At 44.1% G+C, this 22802-nt stretch overlaps 1 protein-coding gene across 28 annotated transcripts in view; it reads right to left on the bottom strand.

The window, feature by feature from the left end:
- Positions 1 to 16534: 16534 nt before the first annotated feature.
- Positions 16535 to 22802, bottom strand: part of EPB41 (erythrocyte membrane protein band 4.1) — a 93661-nt gene continuing 87393 nt past the window's right edge. For all 28 annotated transcript variants that reach the window (XM_081920548.1, XM_081920547.1, XM_081920549.1 and 25 more), the window contains one exon: positions 16535 to 21570. The gene's annotated coding sequence lies outside the window, so the exon portion shown is untranslated. The remainder of the gene's footprint in view (positions 21571 to 22802) is intronic.

Raw genomic sequence — 22802 nt, 5'->3', positions numbered from 1 at the left:
CCACCCGGTCCCAGAGATTGCTCCTTCTAATATTGATTTCAGCATGTGAGTGCCGATAGGACCAAAAGCAGAAAAAGGAGAGGGAGAGATATCTGAATACTAGGCAAATCACAGCATTGTAGAGGTATAAACAAAAAATGGGGGGGGGGGAGTAAGGGAGAAACAAGCAAAAATGGAACTGGAGATTCATGGGAGCTGGCAGACTGTACAAAAGAACACTACACTTCAACATTTTGCTGCAGCCCCAGCTTCTGGTTCTTCAAATCCTGTGCCTTCCAGTTCTCCAGCACTGCGACACATAAAACACAAAACTATGGTGATTTTATGAATATCCCACCGGCTCACCACAACACACTCCTTGTTTACAGCAAGATCTACCACATTGTGCTGCAGCCATAATGTGGAGATGGGATATCATACAGCTGAACAGGATCATGGCTAGCTAGCTCAGGAGTCATGCTAAGGGGAAAACGTCCATTTCATTTTTTAATCAGCAAAGCCCATTTCATTTCATTTTAATTTCCAATCAGCAGCGAAAACCCTTCCCCTCTTGGAAGCTCAAGAGTTGGCTTAGGTAGTTGGGCAGGTTGCCAGCAGACTCGGGGGTTTCGCTTTACTCCATCTCGAAATCAAATACTGTAAAAACAGTGCAGTCAAAACACAGGAGTCCAGCTGCATGATTGCTTGAGAGTATAAACCACTGTAGAAAGAGGTTTGCACTCTTTTCTGTGAAGAATCAACAGCTACCTCATTATTGCCTTCCCATCAAGGGCCCCCAAACACATCTTGTATCTGTATACCTTTAAATATCAAAACGCCAGATGTGAGTACCAACAGGACCCAAACCAGGGCCAGTGAGAAGCGGAGGGATGTATCAGGTTGAAAAAGTGGGGAAGGGGAACTAGGGGAGCAGGCCCCCCCCCAAAAAAACACCTCAACCTACCAGTCATGAGAACTGAGCATGCTCAGTGACTACAAAATGCTTCTTATCTGTTAGGGAAAAGAAACAGAAAATCAAAGGGAAGGAAATCATAGAATCGAAGAGTTGGAAGAGACCATGAAGGCCATCTAGTCATGTGGAAACCAAGCCTTATGAGCAGGGATCAGCAAACTTTTTCAGCAGGGAGCCGGTCCACTGTCCTCAGACCTTGTGGGGGGCCGGACTATATTTTTTTAAAAAAATAAATGAATGAATTCCTATGCCCCACAAATAACCGAGAGATGTATTTTAAATAAAAGCACACATTCTACTCATGTAAAAACACCAGGCAGGCCCCACAAATAAGCCAGAGATGCATTTTAAATAAAAGGACACATTTTCATGTAAAAACACACTGATTCCCGGACCATCCGCGGGCCAGATTTAGAAGGCGATTGGGCCGGACCTGGCCCCTGGGCCTTAGTTTGCCTACCCATGCTTATGAGGAATGGTTGAGGGTCTTGGGTATGTTTAGCCTGGAAAAGAGGAGACTGAGATATGATAGCCATCTTCAAATATCTATAGGGCTGTCACATGGAAGATGTGCTTTTCTCCTGCTCCAGAGCGTAGGCTCCAAATCAATGGACTCACATTGCAAGGAAGGAGGTTCTGACTGAACATTAGGAAGAATTTGCTGAAAGTAAGAGCTGTTCTACAGTGGAACAGACTCCTTTGAAAGGTGGTAGACTCTCCTTCCTTGGAAGCTTTTCAGCTGAGGTTGGGTGGCCATCTGTCATGGATGCTTAGCTGAGATTCCTGCATTGAAGGCAGTTGAGCTAGATGACAATTCGGATCCCTTCCAACTCTACAATTCTATGATACGTAATAAATTAATAATAATTAATTTGCTTCCAGCAGAACATTAAAATACAGTAGTCCATCAAACATTAAAAGCTTCCCTAAACAGGGCTGCCTTCAGATGTCTTCTAAATGTCAGGTAGTTGTTTTTCTCTTTGACATCTGGTGGGAGGGCGTTCCACAGGGCGGGTGCCACTACCGAGAAGGCCCTCTGCCTGGTTCCCTGCAACTTGGCTTCTTGCAGTGAGGGAACCGCCAGAAGGCCCTTGGTGCTGGACCTCAGTGTCCAGGCAGGACAATGGGGTGGAGACGCTCCTTTAGGTATACTGGGCTGAGGCCGTTTAGGGCTTTAAAGGTCAGCACCAACACTTTGAATTGTGCTCAGAAACGTACTGGGAGCCAATGTATGTCTTTCAGGATCAGTGTTATGTGGTCTCGGTGGCCGCTGCCAGTCACCAGTCTAGCTGCCGCATTCTCGATTAGTTGTAGTTTCCGGGTCACCTTCAAAGGTAGCCCCACGTAGAGCGCATTGCATTAGTCCAAGCGAGAGATAACGAGAGCATGCACCACTCTGGTGAGACAGTCTGCTGGCAGGTAGGGTCTCAGCCTGCATACCAGATGGAGCTGGTAAACAGCTGCCCTGGACACAGAATTGACCTGCGCCTCCAAGGACAGCTGCTTAACGATAGCCTCCCTGCCTCACCTAGTGCAGAAAAACCAACTCCACTTGACCACAAAACAGAAAAACAATAACAACAGTACAACTAAGTAATAAAACCGCCATAAAAGAGTGCAGCAGAACAGAAAGTGTTGTAACACATACAGATCACAAAACAGCATGTAAAGAAGAGAGCCAAGACGGGCTTAAAAACTGCCGAAACTTAAAAATAGGAAGGCTTCGGAGAAAAGTTTCCAAGGCACTTGAAAAACATAACAATGTGGGAGGGCCTGCTTCCCTTCTAAAGGAAGGGCATTCCAGGGAACTGGAGCCACTGCGCTAAAAGCATGTGAAATGGCAACATGTTTTACCGCAGGGACACGTGGCGTGGCGCCACCCTCCACAGATCTAAGTGACCAGTGGGCGGGAGAGGCGTCTTTCCAGATGCCCTGGTTTAAAATCATCTAGGCAGCGGAGGCTGGTCCATAAGGGCGACTGAGGCGCTGCTGCACCAACCTCAGTCTGTTCTTAGTAAAAGCCAGTCCTGAGGGCGGCATCGGCTGCCAGCACCCTCCCCCTGTTGCCTGGTCACAGGCCCCAGCTGCGGTTCCACATTTAAAGTTGCTTCTTGCCACTTCAAACTGTCATGGCTTCCTCCTCACAAAGAATCCTGGGAACTGCAGTGTTATGTACTGAGTTGAATAGGATCCAAAATGCAGCAGTCTGATTGGTCCTAGAACAATACGATCCAAAATGCAGCAGTCTGATTGGTCCTAGAATAATAGGATTCAGAATGCAGCAGTCTGATTGGTCCTAGGACAATAGGATTCAGAATGCAACAGTCTGATAGGTCCTAGAACAATAGGATCCAGAATGCAGCTGTCTGATTGGTCCGCAGGAGCCACCCAATCCGCAACCTGATTGGCTTACAGGAGAATCCCGGAATTAGTCAGTCGCATAGGGCCCATTGTGTAAATAATGTATATAAAGCAGACACTTTGGGGGGGACTTGCATTCCTCACTACTATGAGCTGAATAAAGAGCATGAAATCCACACTCGACTCCGAGTATATTTCATGCAGATTCTTAAGCAAGTTGTTGGCAGAACCCTATTCCTCTCAGCCCACTTGCTGGATCATCACCTTGTCGTGGTGAGTGGACTTGCATGTTCCTATGACCCTTGTGAGCAAATCCATCAGGAATCTCTTACTCCCTGCAGGGTCACCCAAGGCGGTAAGGTCAAAGGGAAGAAGCCAGACAAAGAATGAGCCAAGAAGTCCTAAATGGCAGAACAGGCAGATGATAACAAGCGGTATGTTACAATGGCTGTGAAGGGGGATGAAGGCTGCAGCAGATAGGAATCTACCGGTTTGTCGTGACTACTTCATGCCATCAGAACAGAGCCATACAGCAAAGACTGTGCGTTGGTCAGCGTGCACTGGTCTGCACGCATAAAACAAATTCACGCACAGGGGTCTTCCAAAAACCCAACCCAAACAATCTTACTCGGCTACGAGTGATCGCACTATACATTTAAAGCAGTATCATACCACTTTTAAAAAGCCCTGGCCCCAAAGCATCCTGGGAACTGAAGGGGGCTGATCCAGAAGGGTTTAACAATCAACCCCTCTTCCCAGGGAACTCTTGAGAGTTGTAGCTCTGTGAGGGGATAGGGGTCTCCTGAGAACTCTCAGCACCCTGATCAACTACAGTGGGGACATGGGAGAGGAGGACCTTCTTGGTGGTGGCTCCCAGACTTTGGAACTTCCTCCCCAGAGAAGCTAGACTGGATCCCTCCTTGTTTTCCTTCTGTCAGCAGGTGAAGACTTTCTTGTCCCAATGGACTTTGAGGAACTGACTGCTGTTAATGAAAGGCTGTGCTGTTTTTTATTGTAATTATTTGTATGGTTTTAATAGATTTTATGTATGTTTGTAGTTTGACTTCTACCTCTGTTTAGTTGTTTTTGTTCTATGTTTTTAGCATTTTTATATGTAAGCCACCTTGGGTCCCGTCAGGGAAAAGACAGGGTATAAATAAATATATGCCTATTATTTATTATTTATTTATTTATTTATTTATTTATTTATTTATTTATTTTCCCAGGATGCTCTGGGGAAAGTCACAGCTGTTTAAAGCGGCATGGTAGTGCTTTTAGCATCTAGGGCAGATGGTGGTCACGGTGCTGCCCCTGTAGAACTCGGAAGGAAGGGGGACGAAGAAAAACTAAAGTCTGTTGACTCTGTCGTTTGATCTGGCTCTGCCTACAGTTCGCCTCCTTGCCCTTAGTCCCAATGGGCACCAGCTACCACTGCATAGAGGGCTTTATACACCAGTAGGAAAACTTTGGAATTAGTTAGGTGGCAGATAGGCAGGTGCCCAGCCAAACCCGTCCCTTGACGCCAGACCTGCCCTATCTCACAACAAAAGAAAACGTTCTTTTTCAAAGGTTCCCAGAAAAAGAGAGTTGCTCCTTCTGATTTCTCCTCCTTACTGCTGTGTGTCCTAATTAGACCCAGAGCGAGGACCATGCAAGAAGAAACAAATTATTTCATAATGACAGTTGTTTTCATGATTAAAGGTTGCACTAATTTTGTTACTTATGTGGCGGAAATGATGTTTTGTTATTATTAACTTGCTAAGAATCCATTTGCTTCCTTCCATTTGTTCTTTGGTTCCCCCTCTTCCCTCCCCCCAACCCATTTACCTTCATTTCTCCTTTTGCTGCCATCTGTATAGCAACAGCAGAGGGAACTGAATTCAGCCACCACACCTAGCAACCACCCGTTTCCGTTTCCCACAACACCCAAGTCATTTTTGGACTATGCACACACCATACATTTAGAGAACATTTAAGGCACGTGATTTTCACCAAAGAAACCCTGGGGGCTGCAGCTTATCTCCTCACAGAGTTGTAATTCCCAGCACCCTCAACAAACTACAGTTCCCAGAATTCTTTTGGACTTCTTCCAGTCACGTGCTCTAAATGTATGGCATGTGTTGCTCCAGTGCTTAAGGCCTTTTATTTCAGCATCCTGTTCTCACAGTGGCCACCCAGATGCCTATGGGAAGCTCAGAAGCAGGACCTGAGCACAACACTCTCCTGCCTTGTGATACCCAAAAATTGGGATTCGGAGACATATTGCCTCTGACAGTGGAGGCAGAACATAAATATTGTGGCCAATAGCCTCCCTGAATTTGTCTAAACCTCGTTTAAAGCCATCCAAGTCTGTGCCAATGGCTACATCTTCTTAGAGCAAATAATAATAATAATAATAATAATAATAATAATAATAATAATAATTTATTTGTATCCCTCCCATCTGGCTGGGTTCCCCAGCCACTCTGGGTGGCTTCCAACAAAGATTAAAAATACATTAAAATGTCACACATTAAAAACTTCCCTAAACAGGGCTGCCTTCTAAATGTCAGGTAGTTGTTTCTCTCTGTGACATCTGCTGGGAGGGCGTTCCACAGGGCTGGTGCCACTACCAAGAAGGCCCTCTGCCTGGTTCCCTGTCACTTCGCTGCTTGCAGTGAGGGAACCGCCAGAAGGCCCTCAGAGCTGCACCTCAGTGTCCGGGCAGAACGATGGGGGTGGAGATGCTCCTTCAGTTGTTTATCTCTGCGCTGTGCGAAGAAATGCTTTAATTTTTTGTCCTGAATTTTCCAATATTCAGCTTCCTTGGCTGGTCCTGAGTTTTATGAGGTGGGGAGGGGAATGTCTCCCTATCCACTTTCTTCATGCCATGCTTAATCTCGCGCACGCCTCTGACATGCCCCCTGCCCCCAATTACTTGTCTTTTTTCTAAACAAAAAAAAAATCCATTGTTGCTGCCTTTCTTCATGGAGGAGGTGGGAGAAAGATTGCAGCATTTGTCTCATAACAATGTTCTTGGCTTGCTTCCAACCTGTCACTGATTTCAGGTGGGATTCAGTCACATGCCTGTAAATTCAGGCTGCGCAATCGTAGCTGATTGGGAGGCCTTGAGCAACAAACTTGTTTCTCCAGAAGTCTGGATGTTTGTGGTAACAAAATTGACAGGGGGGTACACAGGAAAGTATGCGATCACACTGCCTTTGATGCAGCGTCATCTAATCTGCCCATAAACAAATAGGAAGGAATGCTCAATTAACAGGACACTGGGATGCGCTTTTAAGTTGAGCACTGTTTCTGCCATTTGCACAATATACAGCCTCTCTCTCAGGCTTGGATACACTCCCTGCAAGAATGGGATTCATGATTTACCTAATAAAGCTGTTATGAGAGAATGGGCAAGGGCTGGAAGGCAGCTGGAGCTATGAAAGCGTAATGTAAACTGTTCATGGGACTTCATGTTTTTGGCAGAGTTTTGTCTGTCAGGTTTAGGAGATCGGAACATCTCAAGTCCTTTCCCGTGCCAAGCTTTCCAAATAAACTTCTAAGAGGCATTTGCCAAGCAGAAATGTTCTCAGCAACCCCACCTCCGCCCCTCAAAGCAGGCAACCCAGTCAAGCAGCCTAACGGAACTGAGGGACAATGCGCTGACACCGCTCTGCAAGAAATTAGTCCACTCGTGTTTACAAACCCAATACATTTTGCTGCCTGAGTGTCATGGACTGGCTGGGTGCAGGGGAGCTGGGGGAGGCACCAGCTGGGGGACTCTCAAGGGAATCCCCAAGGGAAGAAGGCACAAAGCCAGGGGATTCGTGGTGGGACAACAATGAGTTGTAAGAAGGAGCAGACTAGGAGAAGGTGGTGTCGGAAGCAGAAGTGGTAACAGGGTTTAGTGAGCAGGAAGAGGTTGTGGCAGAGAGCAGTCCAGATTCAGAGTCAGAAGCAGAGAGGGACGAAAAGGCAGAGTGGAGGCAGGCTGCTGAAGAAGCCAGGGAATCGCCCCGATCCTGCTGTGAGCAGCCCCCTCCCCCCGGTCTCCCAGAGGAATGAAGAGGGTGGAGTAAAGAGAGAAAAGACAAAGGAGCCTTAGGCTGCTAGGGAAGGAACCAGGGGAGGAGGAGCCTTAGGGAGTGGTGGGAAGACAGGGACCTTCATCCTCACAGCTGCCTCATTGGGGGCAAGGCCTACTGGGAAGAGTTACTGTGCTCACCAGGCCTGTTTTGTTTCATTGAATAGGGCATTAACTTCACTGGCACCTTGTGAGTTATTGCTGACCTGCTCCTGGTTCCCACCTAGAAACTGAGGTGAAGAATAGGGCACCTCCCTGCACTGCATGTAAAGAAGCCGACCAACCTGGCAACAGGACAGGGCATCCAAGGACAAAAGACTCATTAAAGGGGCGCAGAGCACTATTCTCCAACACCTTCTCTACCTCCCAACACCTGCTGCCCAGGAGGCTATCTCACTTTACCCTGGGTGCTAAGATCAGCAGTGGGTGACCTCTTGGCTGTTCTGCCACCTTCAAATTTGGTGGTGGCTGAGGTGAGGGCCTTCTTTGTGGCAGCCCCAGAGGTGTGGAGCTCCCTCCCCACAGAGGTGTGCCTGGCACCTTCATTATACAGCTTTCGGCAAATGATAAAGACACACCTCTCTACCCTGGCTTTTGGCACTTGGGGTACAGTGGTACCTTGGGTTACAGACACTTCAGGTTACAGACTTCGCTAACCCAGAAATAGTGCTCCAGGTTAAGAACTTTGCTTCAGGATGAGAACAGAAATCGTGCTCTGGCGGCGCGGCGGCAGCTGGAGGCCCCATTAGCTAAAGTGGTGCTTCAGGTTAAGAACAGTTTCAGGTTAAGAACGGACCTCCAGAACAAATTATGTTCTTAACCCAAGGTAACACTGTATATGTTTTTAGGGCACCTTATGCCTTTAATTTTAAATCGCTTTTAATTTTATGTCTAATATTGTGCTTAAGTATAACTAGTGTGTTGTAATTGCTGTAACCCGTCCCGGGACCTTAGGGTGAAGGGCAGGTAATAAATTTTAATAAAACTATAATAATAATGTAGCTATGTATGAAAATGCAAACTGGGGCACATTTTTCCTTCATCCCTGGCCCTAGCAGCTTCTGGGAAAGTGCAGTCCTTGGCTCCTATTTATATATAATTTATTCTTCTGTTGATCCCTTTCCCAAAACTCCCTGCGGGATAGAGACCACCTTTTGACATGTGCCCGGTTAAATAAACTTGAACTGCCACAAATCAAGCCAGATCCTCCTGCTTCTTCAGGAGTGGGAGAGACATCAACTAAAAATACACAGCTTTGGGATCTTACCTCTTTCAGAGTTCAAGATCTCCCCCTTCTTCATCTGAGTGATGCAGGCTGTTTGGCAGGGACCAGCAGTTTTTCTCTCTGGAAAAGCTGATTAATTTGCTTGGCTTTGAAGGCAGGGGCCGAATCATGGCTGGTTTATTAGCTGGAGAAGGAAGAATGCAAGACCAGGCTCTGCTTTGGTGCAAGGCGGGGGTCAGGAACCTCAGGCTTAGGGGGCCGAGGTCCTTTCTGGCCTTCAGGACTTTCCTTAGGTCCCACCTGCTTCCAGGACACATTCAGCAATGCCCTCTTCAAGCACTTTGGCCTGGCTAGAATGCGGTTCTTTAGCTGCGATAATACTTCCTGCTTGGCTGGGTAGACAGTGGCATGCATAGAATCTGCTAGTTTTCCCCTACTATGCAGAGATTAAGAGTTATATTCCTTTGGGACAGGTTGGGGGAATTGGGAGGAAAGGAGCAATGGTGAGATATCAAATACCAACCATCTGAGGCCCTATGATTGGCAGGTAATGCCTTGTTGGTGATGCCAGCACTGGGAGCTGCCTGATTGCTATTGACCCGTGACAGGGCCTTTTCAATGGTGGCTCCCCAGTTGGGGAATGCGCTCCGAAGTAAGTTACACCTGTCTCCATCATTATTCTTTTTCAGGAGGAATTTGAGAACATTTCCTGTTTACTTAGGCATTTGATGGCTGAAGAATACTATTTCCGGCAATTTCAAGATCATTGGATGGAAGAATGTTTCAACTGCAATTGCTTTTAGAGTGTTTCTGCTTTGCTTTTGTTTTTAAGAAATAAATATGGTCTCCCACATCAACTCTGTTGTAGACTTTATGTGCCATTGCTTAAGGTAGCCTTCCCCAACCTGATGCACACCAGATGTTTTGGACAATGGCTCCCATGATCCTTAACCACCAGGCCATTCTGGCTCATGGAAATAGAGGCCACAGGTTCTCCACCTCCCTGGTTCAAGGGGACCAGAGGTAAAAGAGGCTGGGACCCTATTATTTTAATGGTTGCCTAGAAAAGAGAATTGGATGGAGCTATTGCAGCTCACCATGCAAAGGTGAGATAAGCAGTAATTGCTGAAATCCCGCCCCCATGTGGAGCTATCATGGCACCTTTAAACCTGGTAAAGGGGATGGCTAAAAGGTAAAGGGACCCCTGACCATTAGGTCCAGTCGTGGCCGACTCTGGGGTTGTGGCACTCATTTCGCTTTATTGGCCGAGGGAGCTGGGTCATGTGGCCAGCACGGAACGCCGTTTACCTTCCCGCCGGAGCGGTACCTATTTATCTATTTGCACTTTGACGTGCTTTCAAACTGCTAGGTTGGCAGGAGCAGGGACCGAGCAACAGGAGCTCACCCCGTTGCAGGGATTCGAACCTCCAACCTTCTGATCAGCAAGCCCTAGGCTCTGTGGTTTAACTCACAGCGCCACCTGCGTCCCCAGGGTATGGCTATCAGGAGCAAGAAATGCAGCCCCTTTGCTCAGATGAGCACAGCTTCTCCTTGTGCTGTTTGCCACTGTTTTTCTTAGCAGAGAGGAGGAGGAGGAGGAACCAGCCTTTTTAACCCTGCCAAACCTCTGCTGCCCATGCCCATGCCCTTCCCTACCACTACCCCTCTCCTCCTCTTCCAGCACGGGCCCCCCATGGAGATCTTCCCTGGAGTCAGACAGCTTGATCCTTGCAGCTGGCTCCAGGCCTACTCCAGACTGTACGCATTAAGCTGCAAATGACCCAGTTGCAAAGGCACTTGCAAACTGCAAGCAAAGGAAAAACAGTGGCTCAGACCGTTGAGCGAGGAGGAAGAGAGGGCTGCAGCCCCGGAGGCGGAAGGAGCAGCCAAAAGAGCTTGTGCTTCTTTGACTTCCTTCCCGTATTTTTCCCCCAGGTGTGTTGTTGAAGTCACAGAGCCTCTTGGTCATGAAAGAGGTGACCCACCCTACTCCACAGAGCAGGTGTAGAGAGTTTGGATTTGATATCCCGCCTTTCACTCCCTTTAAGGAGTCTCAAAGTGGCTAACATTCTCCTTTCCCTTCCTTCCCCACAACAAACACTCTGTGAGGTGAGTGGGGCTGAGAGACTTCAAAGAAGTGTGGCTAGCCCAAGGTCACCCAGCAGCTGCATGTGGAGGAGCGGGGAATCAAACCCAGTTCACCAGATTACGAGTCCACCACTCTTAACCACTACACCACACTGGCTGTGTAGGGAATCTTTGGCCCTCTGGATGTTGCTGAACTACAATTCCCATCCCTGCTGTGTGATGTAGGGGGGAGGTCACCTCTGTCAATGGACACGAGGCTCTGTGTCTTCAGCCATGATCCACTAGCCCAAACCAACAGGTGCAATTCCCCCGCATCATTTTATATCACTGCAGCCTAACTAAAGAATTTTAAAATCTAATAAATGTAGATAAAACAGAAACACTATGAACACTGAATTCATAACAAAGCCACTAGTTATTTGGCGATGGTGTTTTAAGATAAAAAAAAGATTTATACAAGCTGAATTAGGATGGAATCTAGGATTAAGGAAGAGAGGACTGGAAAAAGCTGAAACTTCCTTTTTTAGATAAAACAGCCATTCTCAAAATGAAAATACTTCCAAGAATTTTTTTATTTTTTTACTACAGCACATGCTGAATGAAGGCACGGGGGTGGGGGGAGCCCAGCTGAACAAATGGCAACAAAATATTAGTGGCTTTATACTGGATAGTAAAAATAAAATAGAAGAAGAGTTAAATTAAAAATAATGTGTACTCTTAGAGAAAAGGGTGGATTTTCTTGCCTGGATTTAAGAGCTTATTTTTATGTCAATGGTCTGGTGTGATTATCTGGCTTGATCAAGCTACAAGACACTGTATACACAAATTAGAACAAAGTTTTCTTAAAGAGTGATCAATGAAATATGTAAACAATCTTGATGTGAATTACATGCTCTACTGCGTTGTATTTTGTACTATTATTTGATGTTATTAAAACTGGGCGGGGGACTATTTTTTAAAAAAGGTTTTGTTAAAGAGCCTCTGAACAACTTATTATGGCTGAAGCCCATCAAAAGGAAATTTTCAACAGATATAATTTTTCAACAGATACTGCTTAGGGGGAGGCCAAAAGGAAGACGTTCTTCTCCAGATTTACTCCCAGACTCTCCTTTATACGACCGAGATTTAATTTGAATGACATTATAACGATCTTTTCTTTTTAAACGACAACAAACGGTAAATAACATATAAATAAATATACTAGATAAGAGAGATGGTCAGATTCCCAACAAATGACAGAGACGAAATGGAGAGTGCAGTACCCCTAATTTTTGGCACACCTATGTCACAGGTGATAAAAACCTTTTCATCCTGATAGCATCCAACAGCCATACCTGATAGATGTATTTGGTAAAAAAGGTAAAGGGACCCCTGACCATTAGGTCCAGTCGTGGCCGATACTGGGGTTGCAGAGCTCATCTCGCTTTACTGGCCGAGGGAGCTGGTGTACAGCTTCCGGGTCATGTGACCAGCATGACTTCCCGCCGGAGCGGTACCTATTTATCTACTTGCACTTTGACATGCTTTTGAACTGCTAGGTGGGCAGGAGCTGGGACTAAGCAACAGGAGCTCACCCCGTCGCAGGGATTCAAACCACCAACCTCCTGATCGGCAAGCCCTAGGCTCTGTGGTTTAGACCACAGCGCCACCAAAAGAGGCATTCTCTCCTATGTGAGAGAAAAGGGGAATGCCTTTTTTAGCACAGTATTATCATGTGCAGTTTTTAATAGGTGTTTACAGCCCTTCACAGCCTGTTTACTCTCATATTTCTCACACACGTGGGACAGGAGGTTTACATTTTAATTTAATCCTCAATCCATCTCCATCAATCACGAGGAAACAGAAGTGCGCAGTGGCGTACCCGAATATACCATCTGTTCTCCAATCAACTCCGAAAAGTTGGAGGACTTTCTGTTCCTGAACCTCCGAAAGAATTTTTCATTGGTTCAGACAAGGGAGGCAAACTGACGTCGGGTTCTCTGCAGCCTTTGGAGACTAATGATGATCCATACATCTACCACACATTCTTACACAAGAACTACCAAGCAATCTTGTTCGCGATCTGGAACTGTCCAAGGCCAAAGCGGAGTTACCGGGATCAAGACTTCAGCAATGGAATCGTCAAGAAAAATGTCTGAGCGGCTTCGTTTCACTCTCATTCTGAGCAGTTTACACCTTACTTCAGAGAGTAAGATGGCCTTGTATTCTGCTATGATGTAGATGGCCTGATGAATGTCCTTGGAATCACACATGACCCACAAGAATGGTGACTATTCATAGACTCCTCAAAATTGAGTCTCAAGAGTCAAGGCGGTGTTGCTGCATAATGGAAACAGACCTCCCTCCATCCAAGTCAGACACACTGTCTACATGGAACCCACAGCAACCTAAAAACAGCTGCTACGGCTGTATTCAATACAGCAAGTAAGGCTGGCATCTCTGTGGTGACTTTGTGCAGCTGGAATATATGAAGTACAGTGGAACCTCGACTTACGTACGATTCTAGTTATGACCTTCAGTAGGTGCTTCGACTCGTGAACTTTCTCTAGATACGAACAGAGGCCTTGCCAGCAGCCCAGAGCTCGGCTGGCTGGCTGTGGAGCAGCGCTGAGGGCTCTGCTGCCGGGGAGAGGGCTCCCATCCCACCCCCGAAGCTGTGGAAAAGGTGCCGGCTGCAAGAGGCATAGCAGGGCACACTGCAGCCCCAAACCCCACCGAGGAACTAACCTGAGGAAGTCCAGAGAAGAACCTGGCCTGGCAAGAAAAACAAGTGATCCTGGCCGAAGTGAATCAGCTCTTTACTGACCCTTGCCCCACCCCCAGCTTGTAGCCAGGTAAGCCCACCCACCCTCAACGCACATAAGAAAATGTTATTTTTTTAATCTACAATACTGTCTTATTTATTTTATAGTACAGTACACTGATTATTGCCTTCATTTTATGGCTCTATGGTCTCGTTAGACAGTAAAATCCATGTTAAATTGCTGTTTTAGGGAGTGTTTTTCATTGTCTAGAATGGATCAATTCACTTTTCCATTACTTTCTATGGAAAAGTGCGCCTCTGCTTATGTACATTTCTACTTATGATCGGACCTCCAGAACAGATTATGGTTGTAAGTAGAGATTCCACTGTTTTTATGTGAATGGGGCAGCCAAGCAAAGACTTTGCACTACATGAAGAGGCTGACCTCCAAAGGTCGGAGAGAAGAATGGGCAACAGCCAGCACTGGCAGAAATGCGCAAAATCCTACTATTGCCCCTATACATCAAACTCAGTCTGGTGAAGAACTTTTTAAAAATCAATGGCCAAAGTGGATCAGCTTTCAAGTACCTGGCTGACAAATTCCCTTTGGATGAAAATTAAAAACGGAGTTTTTGTGGGTCCTCAGATCAACAAGCTCCTCAAAGATGAGATATTCAACAACCTGCTTCAGAATGATGAGGAAAAAAGCTTGGTCTGGTGTCAACTAACTTCCTTGGGAATGTCAGGACAGAAAACTGGAAGGAAATAGATGAGGACATGTCTCTGTGTCACAAACATGACTGCAAACTTGGCTTGGCTTTTACAGTACAAGATGTATGTATGTAATCCTCGATTATACAATAAACGATTGCAGATCTCTAAGAATGAGTAGCCAATTTTGTGTTTTCAGTGTCATATTCGTGTTCGGCACCTCAAAATCTAGAGGCATGATTTTTGTCAACATTTGTTGTGCTGCACTACCTCATCCCTCCCAAGGTGAGCTAAATCTGGCAGGACAGCTTTCTCTATGGTTTTAATCCCTTCATGCATTAATTAGATGCATGCATGTTGGTTATGTGAGGCTGGCTATGCCACAGTAGTAATTGTGTATTGCCAGTTTCACCAATACTGCACATTCCAAGACTGAGATGCACATAGAATGATACTCAGAAGGATCACCCTTAATCTCGCACAGTCTCAACAATATGGTGGTCAACTAAACCATCTCCAATAAAGAGGACAAAAGAGGATAAAGTGCTAATTCATTTGGAAAGATGCAAATGTAGACATAATTGCTATAATTTTATTGAGTACATCTCACTATAATGGGAAAAACTGTGACCAGGTAACCTGTGTACCTTCTCAGTCTGTTGTCCAGCTGCAACTTTGAGGCCCCTTCAGATCTCCCTGAAGATTTAGGTAAAGGTACCCCTGACCGTTAAGTCCAGTCGTGGACGACTCTGGGGTTGCAGTGCTCATCTCGCTTTACTGGCCGAGGGAGCCAGCATTTGTCTGCAGACAGCTTCCGGGACATGTGGCCAGCATGACTAAGCACTTGCACTTTGATGTGCTTTCAAACTGCTAGGTTGGCAGGAGCTGGGACCAAGCAACGGGAGCTCACCCTGCCGCGGGGATTCAAACCGTGGACCTTCTGATCGGCAAGCCCTAGGCTCAGTGGTTTAGACCACAGTGCCACCTTACATTTAAAAATTAGAATTGGTCCAAACAGCCCTTCAAGTAGAGGTCCTAACCTCCATAACATAAGTCACATTGCTGCCCTACACTAGACTCATTGGGTGACAAAAATTCAGTCTGACCGGACTCACTGCTCAGTACATATGTAAGAAGGTGCTGCTTTCCTTTCCATCCTGCATTCATTGCATGCAGCAATATTTTCATTCAGCTGCAGTTCACATTCTGCCCAAAGCTATTATCAGTCTGCTATGCCAAAACTGCATACCTTAAATATTTTACATAATTATTACTTTGTGTTGCTAATACATTATTTCACCACAATCCTTTCAATGCAAAGGAAACCCTTTGCATGAATTGATTTTCATTCCAGACATGGGACAAATAAGCAGTCCCTATTTCTTTCAGTATTCTTCAACATCTGTCCTGCTGAGATGAAGGAAAAACATTAACATTGCTGAGTTAAGGGGGAGAAAAGATGGCTTCAGAATCAGGTGCTTGGTGGCTTCAGTGAACCATGTAGATTTCTCCCAGATGCTGAGGATAATTTGCAGGCTGCATTAACAACTGTCCCCTTGAATCTAGGAGAAAAAGCCTGACAAAGCATCACCAAAAAGTTAAGAGACAAAATGAGGAAACAAAGACTTCAAAACAGAAGTTTCTCTAGATTGTGGTGTGCTTTAGCTCTCCAAGAGGAGCCCTTTACACTATGGAGAGGAGACATGTGCACTTTTCCAGGTTTGCAAAGAACCATAGCATCCTGTTTGATAGATCCAAACTTTGCAGTGTGCTCCCCCAGGTGGCCCTGCTGTGTATAACACTGAACCAATGTGCAGCATTCAGGGTCGTGCATGAAATCTGATGTCTGCGCAGGAAACATCATTCAACAATGATTGCTAAAGGGAGTGAGATTCTTAAAACAATCATTTTCAACTGCAGCAACTGGGAGAGCACTATTGCGCTCAGGTTCCGCTTGCAAGTTTCCCCTGGTCATCTGGTTGGCCACTGTGGGAACAGGATGCTGGACAAGATGGGCCTTTGGACGAATCCAGCAGCAGGTTTCTCATATTATTATGCAGCTGCAGAAATGATGACTGATACTACTGCATGACCTGTGGCATCATGCAGTGGTACTACTCATTTACCGGTATTTATTATTATTATTTATAAAATTATTAGTTGCTTGTTACCTAAAATGTCTCCAAGCAACATTTATTTTAAAACTTAAATATATTATACCATGAAAGATCTTAAATCTACCATGCTGACCAAGAAATTGGAGATATCAGTGCTATCAACAAACACCCCTGCTCAAGCTGTATGTGCAGATAAAATAATTAAGATGCAACAATATATGAGTTCAGAATGTGCTGGAAAAGTAGAGCTTCAAAGGAGAACCAGAAATGCCATCTTTTATTTGAAAATTTATTGAAAAAATGCAATACAAGTAGCAAGATTGAACACGTCTAAATGCTACATCTACTTTCCCTTTGACTACAAAAGTTCAAAATAACAGCTACTTAAGCTATAAAGATTTGCTTCCCCACCCCCTCTGTTCCTATCCCTCACCCCCAAAGAAAGTAATAATCGGCTATTCTATACAATTCACCATTGTCTTAAAATTTTTACAAAGCTCCTTCATATCTGCAGTGAAATAATTTGTGACTGAATGTGTAAAAAAACAACAAAAACCCCGTCAGAACACAAATATTTAATTGTCCATTATAGGAAAATGGCAAAGCACAGTTTATGAACACTCCCCCAAATAAAACCCAGAAAACTTTTAATTGCTGGCTGCCCACTTCTGTCTGGCAAGTGAAGCTGCAATTTTTGTTCCCAGTTTGGTCAGTATAGATTACCATCCTGCTGCCCTTCCTTCTGTACACACATTCATACATAAATAGCTTTCATTTACTATACAGTTAAGACAGTTTCCGGATAATCTCATAGATGAGGGAGGAAGTTACTGGGAACATATTGCCATCTCAACATTATAAATAAATAGACCATATTTCGTTTACTGCCCTAATGGTAGCACTGGCCCCCCAGGAATTCCGAAGACCTCTAGAAACCAAATTTATTCTACAGGCAATTAATGTGATGGTGGTGGATTTGAGGGTGCCAAAAGCCTACTCACAAGAAATAGCAATTCCCCATGTTGGTGGCAGATAAATCAGAGGGATGCATCTCTGGTATCTTAGTCCTAAGTGAGGGATAGAGAACCTGTGGCCCTCCAGAAGTTGCTGGACTACCATTCCCAGGAGCGCTGGCTATGCTGGTTAGGGCTGATGGGAGTTGGAGTCCAACAGCATCTAAAGGGCCACCAGTTAATCATCCTGGTTCTAAGTGGCCTTCACAGCACCCAGCTTGAAAAGGTAAGCCAGCTCAGCAAATAGTTCAAAAGAAATTTGTTTTGTTTCCACTGGTCTATTTGCCCATGCGTATGTGGGTTACTTATGGCACATAAGCAGCCTGAAATGGAAAAGAACCAACTTTGTCTATTGACAAAGGGTACTCTCTGCCTGGTGTTCCTTCCTTACCACAGGTAACCATGTCAGTGGCTTTAAGCCCATATGCTAAAGAAAAGTTTTCCCTATAGCAAAGGGAGCATATTGAAGGCTGGGGGGGGGGGTTATGTTGTGATTTAGCTTTCTAAGAAGCCCAATAATAATGTATTTTTTTAAAAAAGCAAGCTTCTGTACTTATGAACGCTAAGTTTACAAGTGTACAGGTGATGTCTGCTGAAATCTAGAAACCGGGGGAATTGTTGAAGGGAGTACCTTGTAAAAGCATTGTGCTTCTCTCCCTACAATGATCAGAAGCAGAAATGATATAGTGTGGGAGTAAATAGCAAAATACATGGCACAAAAGTAATATGAATCTGCTTGATTTGCATAATTTATACAAGTAGCAGAATTCAGCATTTCTTGCCACAGAATTGGGTTACTTCAGTGCAGACTTTTTTCTTCTGTTTTGCGCAGAGTACGTACAGTCTTGAATGAACCTAAAGGAAGGTAGGTGATCTTCTGTTGGAAACGAAAAGCTTACTAGTCATCAGACAAAGCAAGACCAACTTCCATCACCTAAGGCTGTTAGTCCTAAATGCCTTAAGACTTTTACCAAGAGGGTCTGTGATGGATTAAAAAAAACTATTTCAAAAAGAAACTTGGGTGACCCTCAATGAGTTATTTACTTAGCAATTTACCTGTCGGCCCAGTTGCATTTATATTGTCTCCTCCCAGGATTGTTTCTCACACTTACTTTCTTCCCTTGTGATTCTGAATGATTGAGATTTGAGTGGATTTTTAAGCAATGCTAAATATTTGCACCTTGAAGGGGAAGACGGGGATGTGCAAAAGAAGCTAACATCAGATGTCCATATAGGACAGGAGAGAATTGGGTTGTATGGAAAGTTGGAATCACCCCCACTTAAACACACCTTATGCGCAAAACTGGTGGGGAGGGACAACATATCTGCTGGATGAGGTTTCTGCACACAAGGCAGGAAAAGCAATATACTGGAAAAGCAATAGGTAGGTCAGTGGTCAGGAGAAGGGACAATCTGAGAAGCATGCCCCTGATTAGATAAGAGTAAATTCCTGTTTAATGGGAAATCCAAACTTCATGCAAAAGAAGTGTCTGAAAGTAGAGTTTTAAAATAGAACAGGACTTCACCAGCTAGTTAGCCACAGGATACAAAAAGTTAAAAATCATGCTGAGTGACAGCTCAAAGAAGGACAAGACATACCTTCAAATAACATATTGAAAAAGCAATAATTCCATTAATAAATGTGTAACAGTGCTGCAATTGTAGTAAGGTTCGAGATTTGATAAAGATGCCTTCTTTAGAATTATGGAACTATTTTATAGCTGGTGCTTAAAGCTTTTAATAGCAAAGGAAAAGGAAGCTGCAGAAGAATTATGCGCTAGAGAAAGTGACACAACCAAAATTGTCTTCCACAATAAATACATTTTTAAGTGCTATGGGTTGATTTTTTATTTTTATTTTTAAAAGTTCAGTCTAAGATTTTTAGGAAGGTAGCCCATTAGTTCTATTTGTAAAGAGAAGAGCATATAGAAACCCACAAATAGTGTTACAGCCCGAGTTTGTTCACTTGGAAGGAAGTCTATTGTTTCCAGTTGGGCTTTACTCACAGCTAAGTGCATCAGATGGCAACCACTGAAGGCTTGTTGTGGCTGATGGGACCCCAGAGCACATTGGAGCAAAGCTGATTGAGCAGTGCTAAACTCTTACATGTCCATAATGCTTTCAAACTCTAAATAAGACTGTATTAACTCCCTAACTGAAACCTACTCAAAACTGAGGGGAAAAGTAGACATGCAGTATGATAATATAGCTTCCATACAACTGCTCGTTTTCACTGAAATCAGATTCTTTTCAATGTGTTTCCTTGTTTTCTGTAAACTTTCTTTAAACAGCAGAAGGCATTCCTCTTCACTTAAATGCTAGAATAACCCTTAGCTATTAGGTGGTGCACTCAAAAGAATTTCAACTTCATACCTCTCAGAAAAAACATCACTCATAATTCTACAGAACTTTTACATGCTGCTGGAAGGAAAGAACAAGCCTGCAGTTTTTAGTGTTGCCAAGGAAATCTTTCAACTAAGCATGGAGAGGAAGTTCATTTTATTTGTGAAGAACATGTTGCATCCCAATTTGGAATCCTCTCATTCTTCCTACGTGGGGAAAACATTTAAAGGAAATGAAACTGCTTCCCAGTTAAGAGTACTGATACCAACTACCTTTCACGAGATTTGTTTTACAAGTGTACTTTTAAAGTCATCAGGAGAAAGAGTTATTTGGGGTAGAAACAAACCCACACAGAGAAAAACTAACTTAAATCTGCTCTTGTTCTGATTTGGATCCTTTTTTTAATGGCATTCAACATTCTCTAGTGATAGCCAATCAGAACACACCTAGGTTAAGATCCTGAGAACTGCAGCCAATCCTGGGGTTTGTTATTTCATTTAGCATGGTAGCAATGCAGCATCCACCATTCATTTCAGCAGCCTTACGCAATAAGTTTTGTATGACCTCAATGACTCAAAGGAAGGAGGTGCAACAGTAGTATGCTCTATGGACTGTGCACAAGAAGAACTACAAATTATTATATTGTCTTATAAGGAGCATTAAGTGACTTGCAACATGTACAGGCTTAGTTTTTAACAGCAATCATTGGAAACAATCTACAATACTGATGATGCCTTTGTAATTGCCTGCTTAAAGAATACAGATTTAGGAATGCTGGATTGTCTCTAAGGGATGACTTGTGCTTCATTTATCCCTTCCTGTGATATGTTACCAGTGTGCCAAGTTTAAATAGTGCTTTAAAAACCAATATGATTTTAAAACTATGCTACCAAAACCACAAAAATCAAAACACAAACAATTGGGAAGGAGAAAAAAGAAAAAAAATGAACACCCCATCCTATTGTTATAAATTACAGCCTATTTCATAGCGTGTAGAGCCCACACCTCTTAAACACACAATTCTAATAGGCTTAATTTAAAGGAGAACAAAAAGAGGGGGGAAATAGGAGAGTGAATTTACAAGAGATTTAGTATTCCAAGGAGTGCAAAAAAGAAAAAAGGAGAGAGCTGGAAAAACATGGTGCCTTGTCACAATTGATTAAAACCTCTAGAATTCACAGTATAAAAGGTGAAGCAATTTCCATCATTTCTGAATCTAGACTACTACTGAAATACCTGTGCAAATACCACAACCCCCTGCTATATTCGAGCATCTAAGGGGCTGACAAACCAACAAAAAGCAAGGAAAATCCAGAGGAAAAGAGGGCAGGCACATTTGCGCCTGGCATATATAAAATAGCTGTGATTAGGAAACTCTGAATATATCTCAGATCCACAAGAGCCAAGACAAAGCATTGAACAAGTGTTTTCCTGACTACTCAGGCAAGAGGGGTCACTTCTAGGTCACTGAGACCCCCACACTATAACATGTTCAAAGTTATGTGAGAATGCAAACTTCTTGAGGAGGAAAAGGAGGAGGAAGGGCAATGCAGTTCAATCAAAGGCAATCACTTTTGATAAGCTCTACATGTTCTTGTTGTGTGGGCCTCTGACTTCATAATACAGATCCAGAAAAGGTGGTGGGAAAGGAAATGCAAAAATGCAAAAAGTGGGGTGGGGGATTGCAAAACTGTAAAAAGCAAAAAAATCAGTACTGTGAAAAGTATGGCATACTGTCGGTCACAATATAAAAATGATAATCAAAAAGGATCCACTGTGTTAAGGAGAATCCGAAGTAAACATCAAAAAGCACAACTTCCTAGTAATAAATGATAGAATGTTTGACTGAGAGTAAATCTGGCAAGTTTGAGGTCATGGTGCTCCAAGGTAGCTTCCTTGCAGTTTTGCTGGTATATGTCGGGTGGCCTTCGCAGACAGAAACAGACATCGCCTAGGGAAACACAAATTTATGCTAAATTACCAATCAGTAGAAAACAAGTCTGAAATTCTGAAACATTTGCTGGTAAATTGTCTGTATCTTCCTGCCCATCGCCATATGCACACATGCACACACCTTTTTGGGTGTATTAATGCATACCTCAAACCTGAGCATTCTGCTCTGTGAATATGTAGCATTAGGAGGCCTCTTTCTACAAGTGCCTAGTTCCTGTTCACTCAGATTTAATAAGCTCTGCTGCAGCCAATCAAAAGTGACTAGACAGAGTAAGCTGAATTTCACTGGTGGAATAAAGTTGGCAAAGCTGTGCAGTTCTCAAGTTAACATTCTTTGAATGTTGGCAATGTACCCAACACATAAGGGGAACACCCAGCGGGAAACCTGAGCAAGCAGTGTCAAGACTTGTGGAGAGGGCTCTCGCCACACTGAATAGCCCAAGGTTGGAAAGGTTGCTAAAAGGATGGGGCTCTCCCTCCTAAATTCAGGATCCAACTACCAAGCATGGAGGTTCAAAATTACATGTGGGTGGTATGTGACTGTTTGTGGACTAAGGGAGTTCAGAGTTCAGTTCCACAAAAAGCAGTTAGCTTGCAAGAGGCACACAAAATCGCAGTTAAGTCTACAGCAAGACTGCAAACTCAAACAACTGAGAGGTCCATTAACTGCCCATGCACTCATACCATATTAACTATCCATGGTAGTAAAATGCAGACACTTGTGATGTATTTAAAAGATACATGACAGCATATGGAGAAGGAAGTACTGTGGAACTTTCATTAGCATCCGTTGCAATGTCACGGCAATTGTGGGACAGACCTCTGACCCTGTGAACTTCTTCTAGCAACAACTGTAACAGCACATGAGCTCTTTAAGCAAAACCTTCACTTAATCACTTTGTGGCTTATGGGCCACATGTAATGGTTTGAGAGCAAGCCCTAGAAGGCTACAAAAGCTGAAGTTACACATTGTCCCTGTGGGCTTTATGTTGTGCAGGCCCAGCCTATTTAAGTCTACGCATTTAGTGTCATTTCTCTAGTCTTAGTGGCAGCTAACTTTCAAGCAGATTTGAAAAGTTACAACCACAGCCAGGCTGACCTCTTGCACATGGAAGCACTTTGTCATATATTGGGGCTGGAGTGTTGACCTACAAAACAGGAATTAAAAGTACAGACCTGGCCCCTCATCTACCAGCTGCTGAGCCTTCCCTGTTAAAAGTCCTGCAAGGA

This window comes from Podarcis melisellensis (genome assembly GCF_964234715.1).
Source record: "Podarcis melisellensis genome assembly, chromosome: 8".
NCBI classification, from domain to species: Eukaryota; Metazoa; Chordata; class Lepidosauria; order Squamata; family Lacertidae; genus Podarcis; species Podarcis melisellensis.
Note: the sequence above shows the minus strand (reverse complement) of the source record. Positions and strands in the feature narration are given on the sequence as shown.